Raw genomic sequence first — 13,017 nt, forward strand, 5'->3', positions numbered from 1 at the left:
ACAAGTTCTGGCATTCTTTCTTTCTCATGCGGTCTCCCACGAAGAAGAAAAGCCCCATCATCTCTGAAACCGTCCTTCGAGCAACCCCTGTCCTGCCCAGAGCCTCTCCACCATGGGGCCAAAGGGGCAAAGAAGCCCACATTCCTCAGCCTCCCCACGCAGCGCATGTGCACTATACGCTGAACCACACCTGGGCAGACCTCCTCTGGGCACTCTCCAGTTCCTCCCCACTCCTCCAAAATGGGGAGCTGCACGCAGGGGGACACTTTTCTTTGGGGGGCCACTCCAGTTCCCAGCACCTTCTCCTCAGGACCACTGCTCAGCACGTTAGGTCCCAGCGGGCTCTGATGCACCTTCCTCCCCCTCAGTGCAGGACCGGACACTTCTCCTTGTAAACTTCTGGAGGTTTCTCTTGGCCATATCCCAGAGTTTCTCACGGTTCCCCTGAAGTGAAGCTCCATTGCCCTGGAATGAAGATCCATTTGCTCAGCTGTCAATGTTTCTATGCTGATGGCTCACCCTGGTGGTGCTGTCTCTCACAAGATAACCTGAGGAGTTGCAGGCCACGATAGACAATTAAAGGAGGTACTAGTTCAATAGAATTTCCGACTCAAGTAGGAAGTACCGTGACAACCATCACCAAAATACCAGGGAGGGTATTGGTACGGTGCGCTGCCTGTATGGCAGACTACGTCAGTGGGAAATATAGACCTGTAGAGACACACAGAGAAAAGGGATCCCTCCAGGAGCTGGTTTTACATCCTCTATCCAGAAGCCGGCCCCAGGATCTCCTCATCCCTCAGTTCCCCCCCACATAAACAAGCACACGCACACACAACTGCCTGTCTCCGGTATGGAAACACAAAACCCCTGAGGCTGGCAGGCAGCCAGCTTCCACCTCCTCTGTGCTTCCTCTTCAGGCTTGGGTTTTGTCAGCAGCTTCTTTCTCATCCACGCCGTCCTTTCTGAATGTCAAGGCGGGCCATTGTGGAGCGTGAAGAGGAGATCCTCAAGCAGCCCTCCGCACCCTGCTTCTCCGCAGGGCCGTATCCCACAGGATTCTTCCAAGCCAGTCCCCCAGCAGGCCAAAGCCTGCTCTCCAGACGTCTCCTGCTCTCGGCCTTTTTCCTTTCTCTCAGGAGCCTCAACTCTACCTTCTTAGCCCTGGCTTTTACATCCCTGACTAGCTGTTGCTTGTTTGTTGGTATGAAGTCTGGAGCAGACGTTCACCCGCCACAAAGCTGCCAGTTTCCCAGGTTGTTCTGTCCTCTCCTGTTGACGCCTCAGCTCCCAGCCGAGTCTGTCTGTCCCCAGGCAGAGCTCCCTGCATTCCTGCTGCTGCCTCACAGAACGGGCCAGAGGAATGCCACAGAAATGATCGGAGGGATGGAACCCCTCTGCTGTGAGGACGGGCTGAGAGAGTTGGGGCTGTTCCGTCTGGAGCAGAGAAGGCTCCGGGGAGACCTTCTTGCGGCCTTTCGGTTGTTACTTCAGAGTCTTCCCCTCTGAGACCTGCTGTCTGCACTCTGTGTCTCTCCTTGCTTGCTCCCCTGGGGAGCTGAGAACCCGCTACTTCAGGGACACTGCAGCCAAGGCTGCCACTCCATTATCACAGCCCTGATCCTTTTTTCCCTGATTGCATGTAGGAGATCCAGGTGAGCATCACCTCTGTTGGCACATCTGGCAGCTGTGCTCAGAAGCCGGCCCCAGGAACCCACAGAAACTTCTGGGTCTGTTTGAACCCTGCAGTGTCCCCTCACCCAAAAGGGCTCACCGAATCTGCTGCCCGGCCCCTAGAGGATCTCCATTCCCCAAGGAAGCTCCTACGCTGAGGGCATCCCCCTCCTGATCTTAGAATCACAGAATCTTCATGGTTGGAAAAGACCTTGGAGATCATCGAGTCCAACCAAACAACCTACAATCTCCACACTAGCGCATGCCCTGAAGTGCCACATCTAGACATTTCTTAAACACCTCTAGGGATGGTGACTCAACCACCTCCCTGGGCAGGCTGTTCCAGTGCCTGACCACTCTTGCAGTAAAGTCATTCTTCCTAATATCTAACCTAAACCTCCCCTGCCGCAAGTTCAGGCCATTTCCTCTGGTCCTGTCATTATTCCCCTGGGAGAAGAGGCCAACCCCCACCTCTCTGCACCCTCCTTTCAGGGAGTTGTAGAGGGCAATGAGGTCTCCCCTCAGCCTCCTCTTCTCCAAGCTAAACATGCCCAGCTCCCGCAGCCTCTCCTCATATGCCCTGGTCTCCAGACCCCTCACCAGCCTGGTCGCTCTCCTCTGGACACGCTCCAGCACCTCAATGTCCCTCTTGTACAGAGGGGCCCAGAACTGAACACAGCACTCGAGGTGGGGCCTCACCAGTGCCCAGTACAGAGGCACCATCACTTCCCTGCTCCTGCTGGCCACGCTATTCCTGGTAGAAGCCAGAATGCTGTTGGCCCTCTTGGCCACCTGGGCACACTGCTGGCTCATGTTAAGCTGGCCGTCCACCAGCACCCCCAGGTCCTTTTCTGCCGGGCAGCTTTCCAGCCACTCTGCCCCAAGCCTGTAGCGTTGCTGTGGGTTGTTGTGACCGAAATGCAGGACCCGGCACTTGGCCTTATTAAACCTCATACAGTTGGCCTTGGCCCATCGATCCAGCCTGTCCAGGTCCCTCTGGAGAGCCTTCCTACCCTCAAGCAGATCAACACCCCCACCCAGTCTGGTGTCATCTGCAAACTTACTGAGGGTGCACTCAATCCCCTCATCCACATCATTGGTAAAGACATTAAAACCGGCCCCAAAACTGAGCCCTGAGGGACACCACTGGTGACCGGCCGCCAAGAGGATTTCACCCCATTAATCCCAACTCTCTGGGCACGGCCAGCCAGACAGTTTTTAACCCAGCAAAGAGTACACTCGTCTATGCCATGGATCGCCAGCTTCTCCAGGAGAATGCTGTGGGGGACGGTGTCAAAGGCCTTGCCAAAGTCCAGATAGACAACGTCCACAGCCTTCCCTGCATCCAGAAGGCGGGTGACATGGTCATAGAAAGAGATCAGGTTGGTTAAGCAGCACCTCCCTTTCCTAAAGCCATGCTGGCTGGCCCCGATCCCTTGGCTGCCCTGCGCTTGCCGTGAGAGCTCACTCGAGATGATCCTCTCCATGATCTTTCCTGGTACCGAGGTCAGGCTGACAGGCCTGTAGTTCCCCGGATCCTCCTTCCGACCCTTCTTGTAGATGGGCGTCACATTAGCCACCCTCCAGGCATCTGGTACCTGCCCTGTTGACCAGGATTGTTGATAAATGATGGAGAGAGGCTTGGTGAGCTCTCCCGCCAGCTCCCTGAGTACTCTTGGGTGAATCCCATCCGGCCCCATAGACTTATCATAGCGCGCACTGCCCTGCTGCCCTCGGCAGCCCCACTCCCTGGCCGCCGCCCCCGGCCAGCTCTGCAGCGGGGAAGCTGATAAAACTGAGAAGATGATTGAGAAAAAGGAGACACTGTTTGAGAAACTGTCTAGGATGGAAGAAACATCCCGCTTTTCCCCTGCATGGACCCATGTCGCAGCCATTAGGAGAAGATGCCCTCCTACGAGACCGACTTGGAAGAAAAAGAAGACACTACGAGACACCTTGTGGTTTTACCTCGGTGCCTATGGAGAGGACCTGAGTAAGTGGGATGAAGGACCTACCTTGGCCCTACAGGCACTAGTTGCAAGGTAAAACAGATAGAAGAAAGAATTCTTCCAGGAGGGTGGCTGCTCCAGTGCCCAGGGAGCAGTTCTCTGGTCCGGGTCGGAACTCATCTGCTAACTGTAGATGTTGTCCTCAACATTAGAGGTGCCCTGCCTCCAGCCAGGAGGGGGAGAGGGATAACCGAGTTTATTGGGCTGTGTGGATTCGATGTCCTCGTGTATTAGAGCCACAAAAGCATAAAGACATGGTGGACAGCGGTGCACAGTGTACCCTATTGCCATTGACTCATAAAGGGACAAAATCTGTTGCTGATTCTGGTGTGACAGGTCTCAAGAACTGACTGTACTTCGGCCAAAGTGAGCCGAACTGGGAATAAATGGCGGAAGCGCTCCATTGTGAGTGGCCCAGACGCTCCGTGCATCCTTGGCGTAGACTTGCTCAAGAGAGGGTATTTCAAAGACCCGAAAGCGTATCGGTGGGCTGTTGGTATAGCAGCTGGAGGGACTGAGGACATTACACAGCTGTCTGCCTTACCCGGTCTTTCAGCTGACCCTTCTGTGGTGGGACTGCTGAAGGTTACAGAACAGCAGGTGCCAATGGCTGCTGCCAGGGTGATACCGTCGCTGGTGATACAGTAGCCTTGAACAGCACAAAAGGCTGGGGTGGAAAGCCCCTCAGGCCTTACTGATACCCAGTTGAAAAGAACATCTGGTTCCTCCTTACTGGAATAATGTAGCTAAGTTTGAAACGCTTTGTAAGCGGATGGGTTAGACATCTGCTGGGCTTAGTTGGATACAAGGAAGTCTTGGGATGTTGTATCCTTGAGGAGAGTAGATGGGGAGAGATGCCAGAACAAGCTAGTTTGGTGAGAGCAGGAGTGCACCCACCATGGCTCCAGCACAGGCGCTGCCTCCAGCGGAGCTTCTGATGCTGCTGACCCCCGAATTTGGGCTCGTCCCGGCAGAAGTGGCACCGGCCGGGCGCAGGCAGCCTCGCAGGCCCCACACTGCCGGCTGCCCCAGCCCCGCGCCCTCCACTGGGGGCAGAAAGCAGGGTCTCCCAAACACACACCGCCGATCCCACCAACTCCTCCCCGCCGCGCCCCGCTCCCTGCGCGGTGGCGCTTTAGCACAGGAGTGGCCACTGGGAGCGTTCCGGGAGTGGTGGCAGCATTAGGGGCATTTCAGGAGCCCGGCACCAAGGGCCAATTTGTGGCGCGCGCAGCCATTGGCTTCACTTGTGGGAGAGAAGTGGGGAAATATTTATTAACATAAACCAGCGATTTAACAAAGTCAGCGGTGAATGTGGCAGCGCTTTACGAGACAGGCCGCGGAGGTGATCCGAGGGCGGGAGCCCCTCTGCTGTGGGGACAGGCTGAGAGAGCTGGGGGGGTTCAGCCTGGAGAAGAGAAGGCCCCGGGGAGACCTTAGAGCCCCTTCCAGTCCCTGAAGGGGCTCCAGGAGAGCTGGAGGAGCTGTTTGCGAGGGCACAGAGCCACAGCACGAGGGGCAATGGCTTTAAACTAGAGCAGGGCAGGTTTAGATCAGACATTAGGAAGAAGCTCTTTACACTGAGGGTGGTGAGACACCGGCCCAGGTTGCCCAGAGAGAGGGTGGAGGCCCCATCCCTGGAGACATCCAAGGCCAGGCTGGATGAGGCTCTGAGCAACCTGATCTAGTTGAAGACGTCCCTGCTCACTGCCGGGGGTTGGACGAGATGGCCTTTAAGGGTCCCTTCCAACCCAACACATTCCATGACTCTGTGACACGCTGGAAGGGCACACTTGGTTATTTACTGCACAGGGGCCGGGGTCAGACCAGCCGTCAGGGAGACCTTCCCGTTGGGTCCCGGGGCTCAGAAAGGACCCCCCGGGCTTTCTGAACCCCTCCTCAGGGAGGAGTCAAGTACCATTGACCAGACGCTCAGTCCCTGGGTGTAACAGTTCCCCTCTTTGAGACTTCCAAAGGTCACTCTTTGGGGGTCTCACCTAAATCAGATGGTTATAATATTTTCAACTTTCAGGATTACAGAGACGAGCTGAAGCAAAGAAATAAACTCAACAGCAGATGGTCCTGTAGAGCAGGTATTCTTTATTAGCAGCGCTGCGGTCGCACTGGGGATTTTCCACCATAAGTGCTCCCACAATGATCTTATTTTGAGCCATTTATATTTACAAAATTGTTACGTATTCATTCGTTTTCCCTAAATCATTAACATAAGCACGCCCCCTCCCAGAACCAATTGTACAATCATGAGGCAAGTCATTTCGCGAATCACGGTCGTTCTGGTGGTCGTTTACTTCATCTGGTGGTCGTATCTTCCTCTCCGTCAGTTGCCCTCCAGATGAACTTTCCTCTTCAGCAATCCTCGATGCAGACCTGCTATTGATTTGTTTACGTAGGTGACTTATTACTACCTGTTTTGCAACGCTTCCCTAAACCATCACCTAAAGCCATCACCTTGACAGGCTGCAGGATCGAGCCTTGGTTACTGACTCTAGGGCACGCGTTTTTCCAATGTCCTCGCTCTTTGCAGATCGCGCACTGAGCTTCTGCTAAACGAGTTCCTTCCCAACTCTTCTGTAGCCTCCTCTACTTCCCCGGGCCCCGTTCATTCTTCCCGGAGCAACTCCCGTCAATGCGGCAATTAATCTCCCTTCTCTTTGATTCTCCCTCTCCTTTTCTCTGTTATTCTAGATGGTCCAAGCTACTTACACCAATGTTCCCAAGTCCCTCGAATCTTCTCCTTCTAACTTTTGGAGTTTCTTTTGTACATCCGGGGCAGATTGTCCCATAAAAATAGAGGCCAATTGCCCAGCCTCCTCTCGGGGTCCACGTTCGTGTATTTCCTAGCAGTATTCTTTACTCGTTCCATAAATGCAGGTGGCGATTCATTTGGTTCTTGTTTAACCTCATACGATTTTGACCAATTAATGGCTTTTGGCGTAGCATGTCTCATTCCGAATAACCGTCTCTGATATCTGGTTATCGCCCACAATCCTTCTGCCACTCTGGGTGGTTTCTTAAAGTGAAAAACAAATCTACATACATCCCATTTGTTTTCCCTGCTACAAAATAACATAAGCTGTAAAATTGTATTCTATTTTAAAGTCCCATTTCTTGTCCATTTTTCTTGATCTTCTGAAGTACATAACGGCCACCAATTGTTACAATATTCAATCAGCTGCTTTCTCGTGAGCGGGTCCCCTCCTATTTGTTTCCAACGCTTCAGTATACAACCTAAAGGAGTATACAACCTAAAGGAGACTTTTTCAAAATTCCCCCTTCCGCCAAGGGCTTGCTACCCATTATAGGATAGTACTAGTAGAACGAACAACACAAAACACAAAGAAAAATGACAACTGAACATAGCACTTATTACACAAGACAAAATAACAAAACCTTAGGGCCTGAACCTTTTATACCAGACCTTTGCTCTTGGTGCGGCCCTTCCCCGCCTGGTGTTGAGGACAATACCTTTACGCTTATCAGCCGCGTTTCTCACAGGCTTTCATCCAGTGAGACCAACTCCTTCCCTTAGGTACCTTTACAGCCCAACCCTGCGAGGCTTATGCCTCGCCTTATGGACAGGCAACCCTTAATATCCCTTAAAGAAAAGAATGCCTTCACCTTTCCAGGGGCCTTGCTCGGAGCTCTTTGGTCCGGGGATCGGAGGTTCTCCCTGAGAATCCCTCGGTGCCGGATGGAGGCCCTGCAATTCCAAGGATCTGTCGAGATTCAGAGGCAGAGTCCCATCTGGGTCGCCAGAAACTGTCACCGAAATCGGGAATGAACTTCTTAACACCGATGTAGTCTTAAGAAGCAGGCATTCTTTTATTCAGCACCGGGGACGTGGGGGATCTCTCCACCTGACATGTCCACTGAATGTGAGATTCACAGAGACTTACATCCATACAGAATATGCGTGGTCGTTACATGTCTCAGCACTCATTGCCACGTTCATTACATTTCCAGAACTCATCTCCATATTCACATCCCCTTGGCACATGCACATTAACTCTGTTAGGGGCTTCATGGTAGGTCTTGGGTGGTTCCTAGTGGTGTACGGTGGCTGGTTTGAGCTGATAATAGAGGAATCTCTTTGTGTGGACTGGGGAAGATAAATGCAGCAGCTTTTGCAACTCCCCCATTTATTTTGCGAGCTTGTTATCGGTCCCTCCAGTCTCTTCGGGGATGTGGTATTCTTCGCTGTTTGTTCTTCACAAGGAGCTACGTTTACCTATTTACCAGACTCAGTCCCTGGTTGTAACCCCGCTGTGTGAGCCGATGCGGGCAGGACGCAGGAACAACCACAAAACCACGGATGAAAGGCAAAGAACAAGTTTCTTCTCGATACCTCACAGACCAGGGAATCTCCGAAGCAACACCCGGGCAGAGGCACGGAAGCAGGGACTGCGGGCACCGTGGAGTGAGAGAGAGTCCTTGTTAGCAAGAGCCCTTGGCAGCGAGAGAGTCCTTGTGAGCAAGAGCACGCACGGACTCCCTGTTCTGCCTGGCATTTAAAGGGTTCAAACAGGCATCGTTTTCCCACTGTGCTTTGATCTTCTTCAGCACCAGGCCAGGATTCTCAAGTGGCTGGATAAGGTGTCCCTGAGTCCATCACAGGTTTATGTTATCGAAGTGCAAGTGTTTTTCTTGCAAGCGTCCGAGACTGAATAACAATTAGTGTGATATATGTGTTTTCCAGCACCCAGCTGTGAGTCACTTGAGCGTATTAACAATCCTCCTCGCCGATCTTCTGTTGCTTTCCCACGACTGCCCTCCCTGCAATGGACCTTATTGTGCACCCAACTTAGGAGACAAATCTTCTACACCAATCTGAGTCGCAGCAACATTATTCTTTTTCTTCTTTTTTATGTTTGTCCTTTTTCTGTCTCTGGTTTCAGTTGAGGCTGTTTGGTTTTGCCATCTTCCCATGAACCTGCACTCGGTAAATGCATGTGTACTTTGGTTTTCCCCAGTTGCTCTTCACAAGGAGTTTGAGATAGGAGAAGGCTCTGGGATGCGGGGCGTTCTGCGAGGAAAAGAGGGAAGAGGAATCGGAGGTGTTAAGAGCCACAATGCAGTCAAGGTATCTCCCCCCACCAGCCCTGCTCCTGCTCAGGAACAAGCTCCTGACAGTGGGTGGGAGCGGCTGTGGAAACCTGAGGCTGGCTCTGGTAGCGGGGTGCTGGGGAGGCTGGGGACACGGGGAGGGGGAAGGCACCTGGCACCCTCTGCATGGGCCCGGCTGGGGCTCAGCCTCCCTCCCCTCTGCCCCTTCCCTCTGCGCCTCGCTCTGTGCCGGCAGAGAGGCCGGGGAGGTGCTCCTTTGCGTGGGGCAGCTGGTGTGACACCCCCCCCGAGCTCCCGCTGTCTGCTCTGCCCGCTTTCCTGCGGGCAGGCGTGAGAGCAGCGGGAGAGAAGGGGCATGCTATGCTGGGAGGAGAGGACACCGTCCAGCCTGCCAGCAGGCCACGGGATGGAGCCAGGGTGCTGCCCGACGGCTTTCTCCAGCGGGCGTCTCGGTTTCTCCATGGCACAAAGACGTTGCTCGGGTGCAGTGGCTGCGTGTGCAGCGGGCTCTGCTGAAGGCAGCCAGGGATCTCTTGGGACTCATGCTCCCACGGGCCTGACCTTGCCCTCACTGTCCTTTTGCTAGCACCACCGCGTGCCACTCAGCCCTCCCAACCCCACCAGCTCTCTCCTGGCGGTGACCCAGGCCCCCTCTGCCCAGGGAGAAAGCATTCACGCTCCTCCTGCCATGGCCCTGCAGGCAAACCTGCTTTGCTCCCTGGCATCTTCCCCCAACACCGTGCGTGCATCGCACCTTCAGAGGGAAGGTCTGAATGGCCTCTTTTGCCACATCGTACATGAAGGTCACCAGGAGAGTTTCCTCTTCTCCGTCCACATCCACTCCCTGTGGGGCAAAGCACAAGGAGAGCAGCTCAGACTCGTCCCGACAAAGAGGGAACGTAGGTGCTGGGTCAGCCCTGTTACCTACCCACCCTCCCCTGGGGCTCTAGCCCTAGTCTAGCACTGGTTACGGTGGAGCTCAGGCTCCGCTTGAGTTTTAGTCAAGAACCCTGAGCTGCTTGGCCAGAACAAGTCTTAAGAGGGAGGAGACCTCTAGAGCCCTTAGGAGGAGACTCCTAGAGCCTCACCAGGGCCCTGCAGTGCTCAGGAGACCGGGACTCCAACCTCAGAGGAGGCACAAAAGCAAGGAAGACCCTGTCATGGCTTTCCCCCAGGACCAGATCCGCACCAGAAGCACCCAGCAGAGACTTACAAAGACAGCGATGTCCCTGGGGGCGCTGGTGACGGTCCCAGATGGAGAGACTTCTTTGGAGATGTGCTGCACAGTGATGGCAGTCAGGTGGACTCGCGCTGGCAACCTGATGACCACCTGGCCCTGATGCCCTGGGAAAGGCCAGCAGTTTCCTGGGGAAACATCCGGCTGCAACCAGAAAGCCAGAGCAATGAAGCGTGAGAGAGTGTTGGGGCCAAGACAACTGCCCACGTAGCTTGAAGCGTAGGCACCGGTGTGTCTGTGGGGTCTATTTCAGCTTGAAAATGAGGTGTGTGTGAGGAAGTGGACAGAAGCAGGAGGCCTCCTTCCCTGACCGACCTTTGCCAGGGCTGTCAGTATTATGGAGCAGAGGAGAACAGCGGTTACGAAACCATTCTAGTCAGGGCCTTGCAGAAACACATCCCTGCCCAGGGGCTCTGCAGGGCACCCCGCACCTCTCGCCTCCCACCCCCAAGACGGCGCAACACTGGACCGAACGGAGAGCCCTGAGGTCAGTCTCCAACTTCACAGGAAGAAAGGAAAGAATTCCCTCTCGATTTCTGCTACAATACCTGCAAAATGCGATCGGGACTGCGGGGAGTGCAAAAGAACTCAATAAACCTCCAGAACCAGTCGTTTTTGCAGGTGTAGGTCTCCGAAGTTCTCTGCAGGTCAATGCTGGCACCTGCAGGGAAGGGAAAGCAGACGACTGCAAGAGGCCACAGACGAGGAGGGCTTGGTGCTCAGACACTATTTCTGACACCGCCGGCCAGCTGCGCCTCTGTCAGTCCTGTCCTCGTCCCAGGCTGGTGGGCTGCCCAGCTGCCCAGCCGCGCAGGGGAATGACAGCGGCCACGTGCCTGGTGACTGCTGCACTCCCAGCGCCAGCAGGAGAAGGTCTGAGGGTTCTGGGAGACAGACGGTGCCCATGTGAATGGCAGCAGACCCAAGCTGAGGGCTTGCTGCGTGGGCAGCCAAGGACGGCCCGGCCATCTCCTTTTCCAATGCTGAGGAGAGGAAGAGAGCCCCTCCGTCCGCACAGGAACACGTGCGGGGGCAGCGCCAGAGGCAGCGTGAGGATGCCGAGGGCAGGGTTGGGAGGGAGTCTGAGAGAGCTGCTCTGCCACAGCCTTGCCCTGGGACCCCCCAAGCATTTCAGCTCCCCCACTTTGGAGAGCAGCGCCTGGAGCGCAGGCGCCTTTGGGGAGGGCTGCAGACAAGCGCAGGGCAAGGAGACGGGGCTGCTTGTGTCCATACCAGAGCTTTGCAGGGCCCAGTCAGACATCTCCACGTAGGCTTCCAAAGCCCTCTCAGATGCTGCCTGCTTCATTTCCTCGACTTCCTGGGAACGCCATAAACAAACAGAGAAAAGGAGCACATCAACGTTCAGCGTGGCTACTAGCGCCCGGAGCGGCAAAGGGCCACTGTCAGAAAGGCAAGGCAAACCCTCTCCACGGAGCTGCAGGACTGAGGAACAGTGTCTGTGTCCACAGCCATGGCCACGGCCCCGAGGTGGGTTGATGAGGGTCCCCACACCCTCGTCCCCATCCTCCACACTCTCCAGGGCAGGTGGAAGGTGGACTCAAGCCCTGCCAGCGATGGCTGGCCCCCCGTGAGCGTGCCTGGGTCCCACCCCTGCCTGAGGAGCCCAGCCAGAGCAGCCAGAGGTGCTGGCGTGCCAAGGGAGTCCTGCGCTGCCTGAAGCGGCCGGTGAAAGTGGGGCCGGAGAAGGGCCTGTGCAGCCCAGGAGGCCCCTGGGGCAAAGGCTGGCTGACTGCAGTCAGCAGTCCCACACACCCACAGCCCCAAGGGCTTCTGCCCAGCCAAGCCTCCTTCCCCAACACGCCGCAGCACCTGCTTCACGCTGCTGATCTCTGCCCTCAGCCGAGCCACCTCCTCCAGCATTAGCTGCATCTTTTGAGTTTGCTGCGCCATTAAAACCGGGCAGTTCCTGCAGGAACCAGGAAAGCAGATGTTGTCAGAGAGCTGCCCACCCCACTGGGAGCCTCTGAGCTCAGCAAGGAGGAGAGACACGCGTGCGTTCCCTGCTTTGCCAGCGCTTCCCTTCCGCACCAGCTGGCGCAAGAGGCAAAGGCAGGAAGGGCCGTGCGGGAGCCCCGGCTCTCAGGCAAATGGGTGCAGGGACACGAGGTCGTCTGACCCTTCTGCACAGACCCAATTCCAGCTCAGGAAACATCGCTTACCTCAGGGGCTTCAGGCCTGTCAGCGAGGTCCCGCAGTGAACATCAGCTGCAATTCACATCAGCAAGAGACAGTTATTTTACCGGGGGTGCTGGCGATGCCTGCAGTGGCGTTGTCTGTCCCTGTTGCCTTGGGGCTGGGGCAGCAGGTGAGCTGAGGAGGCGGGGGGACGTGGGGTGCAGGGAGAGGACACACCTCTGACCGGGGGCCATCAGCCCGGGCTTGAGCGGACTGCGCAGCCGTGATCTTCAGGTGTGCTCGGTGCCCCAGAGCTATTCCCCATTTCCCCTCACTGCCCCAGTGAGCACCGAGACCAGGCTGCTGGGCGAGGAGAGGTACCTCTCCATCGGTCCCCCTGCATGGCCCCTGCCCTCTGGGAATCCCCAGGTCAGGCTTGCAAAGAGCTACCCCCGTCTCTCGCAGAGGTGCCGACTAAGTGAGCCCTGTGGTCCGGTAGGCAGGGCAGCAGTGTGACTGGGAGGCTACCAGTCTTACTGGGAGCCCAGAAGGCAGTCCCACTCAAGGACTTGCTTGGGAAGCACTTGGGCCACGGGAGTTTCCGCACATACTGGCCCAAAAGGAAAGGTGGCGTCCAGCCCAGCCAGGCTGTCGCTCTCAGATGGTTGCTCATGAAAACTCACCAAGAGCCAGGGGGAGCAACAAGAAGACTTGCAAGAACGCCTTCTTCTGCAGGGCCATCTTTTGCCTGAAAAAGAGGGAGTCCTGGTGCTGTCATGATCCAAGCCTTGGACAAACCCCTTCACAGGCGGATTTCCCTTTTCAGGCCAAACAGACACCGTTTTGGAAGCCTGCTGCTGACAGAGAACTGACAGA

Source organism: Chroicocephalus ridibundus, chromosome 21 (assembly GCF_963924245.1).
Source record: "Chroicocephalus ridibundus chromosome 21, bChrRid1.1, whole genome shotgun sequence".
NCBI classification, from domain to species: Eukaryota; Metazoa; Chordata; class Aves; order Charadriiformes; family Laridae; genus Chroicocephalus; species Chroicocephalus ridibundus.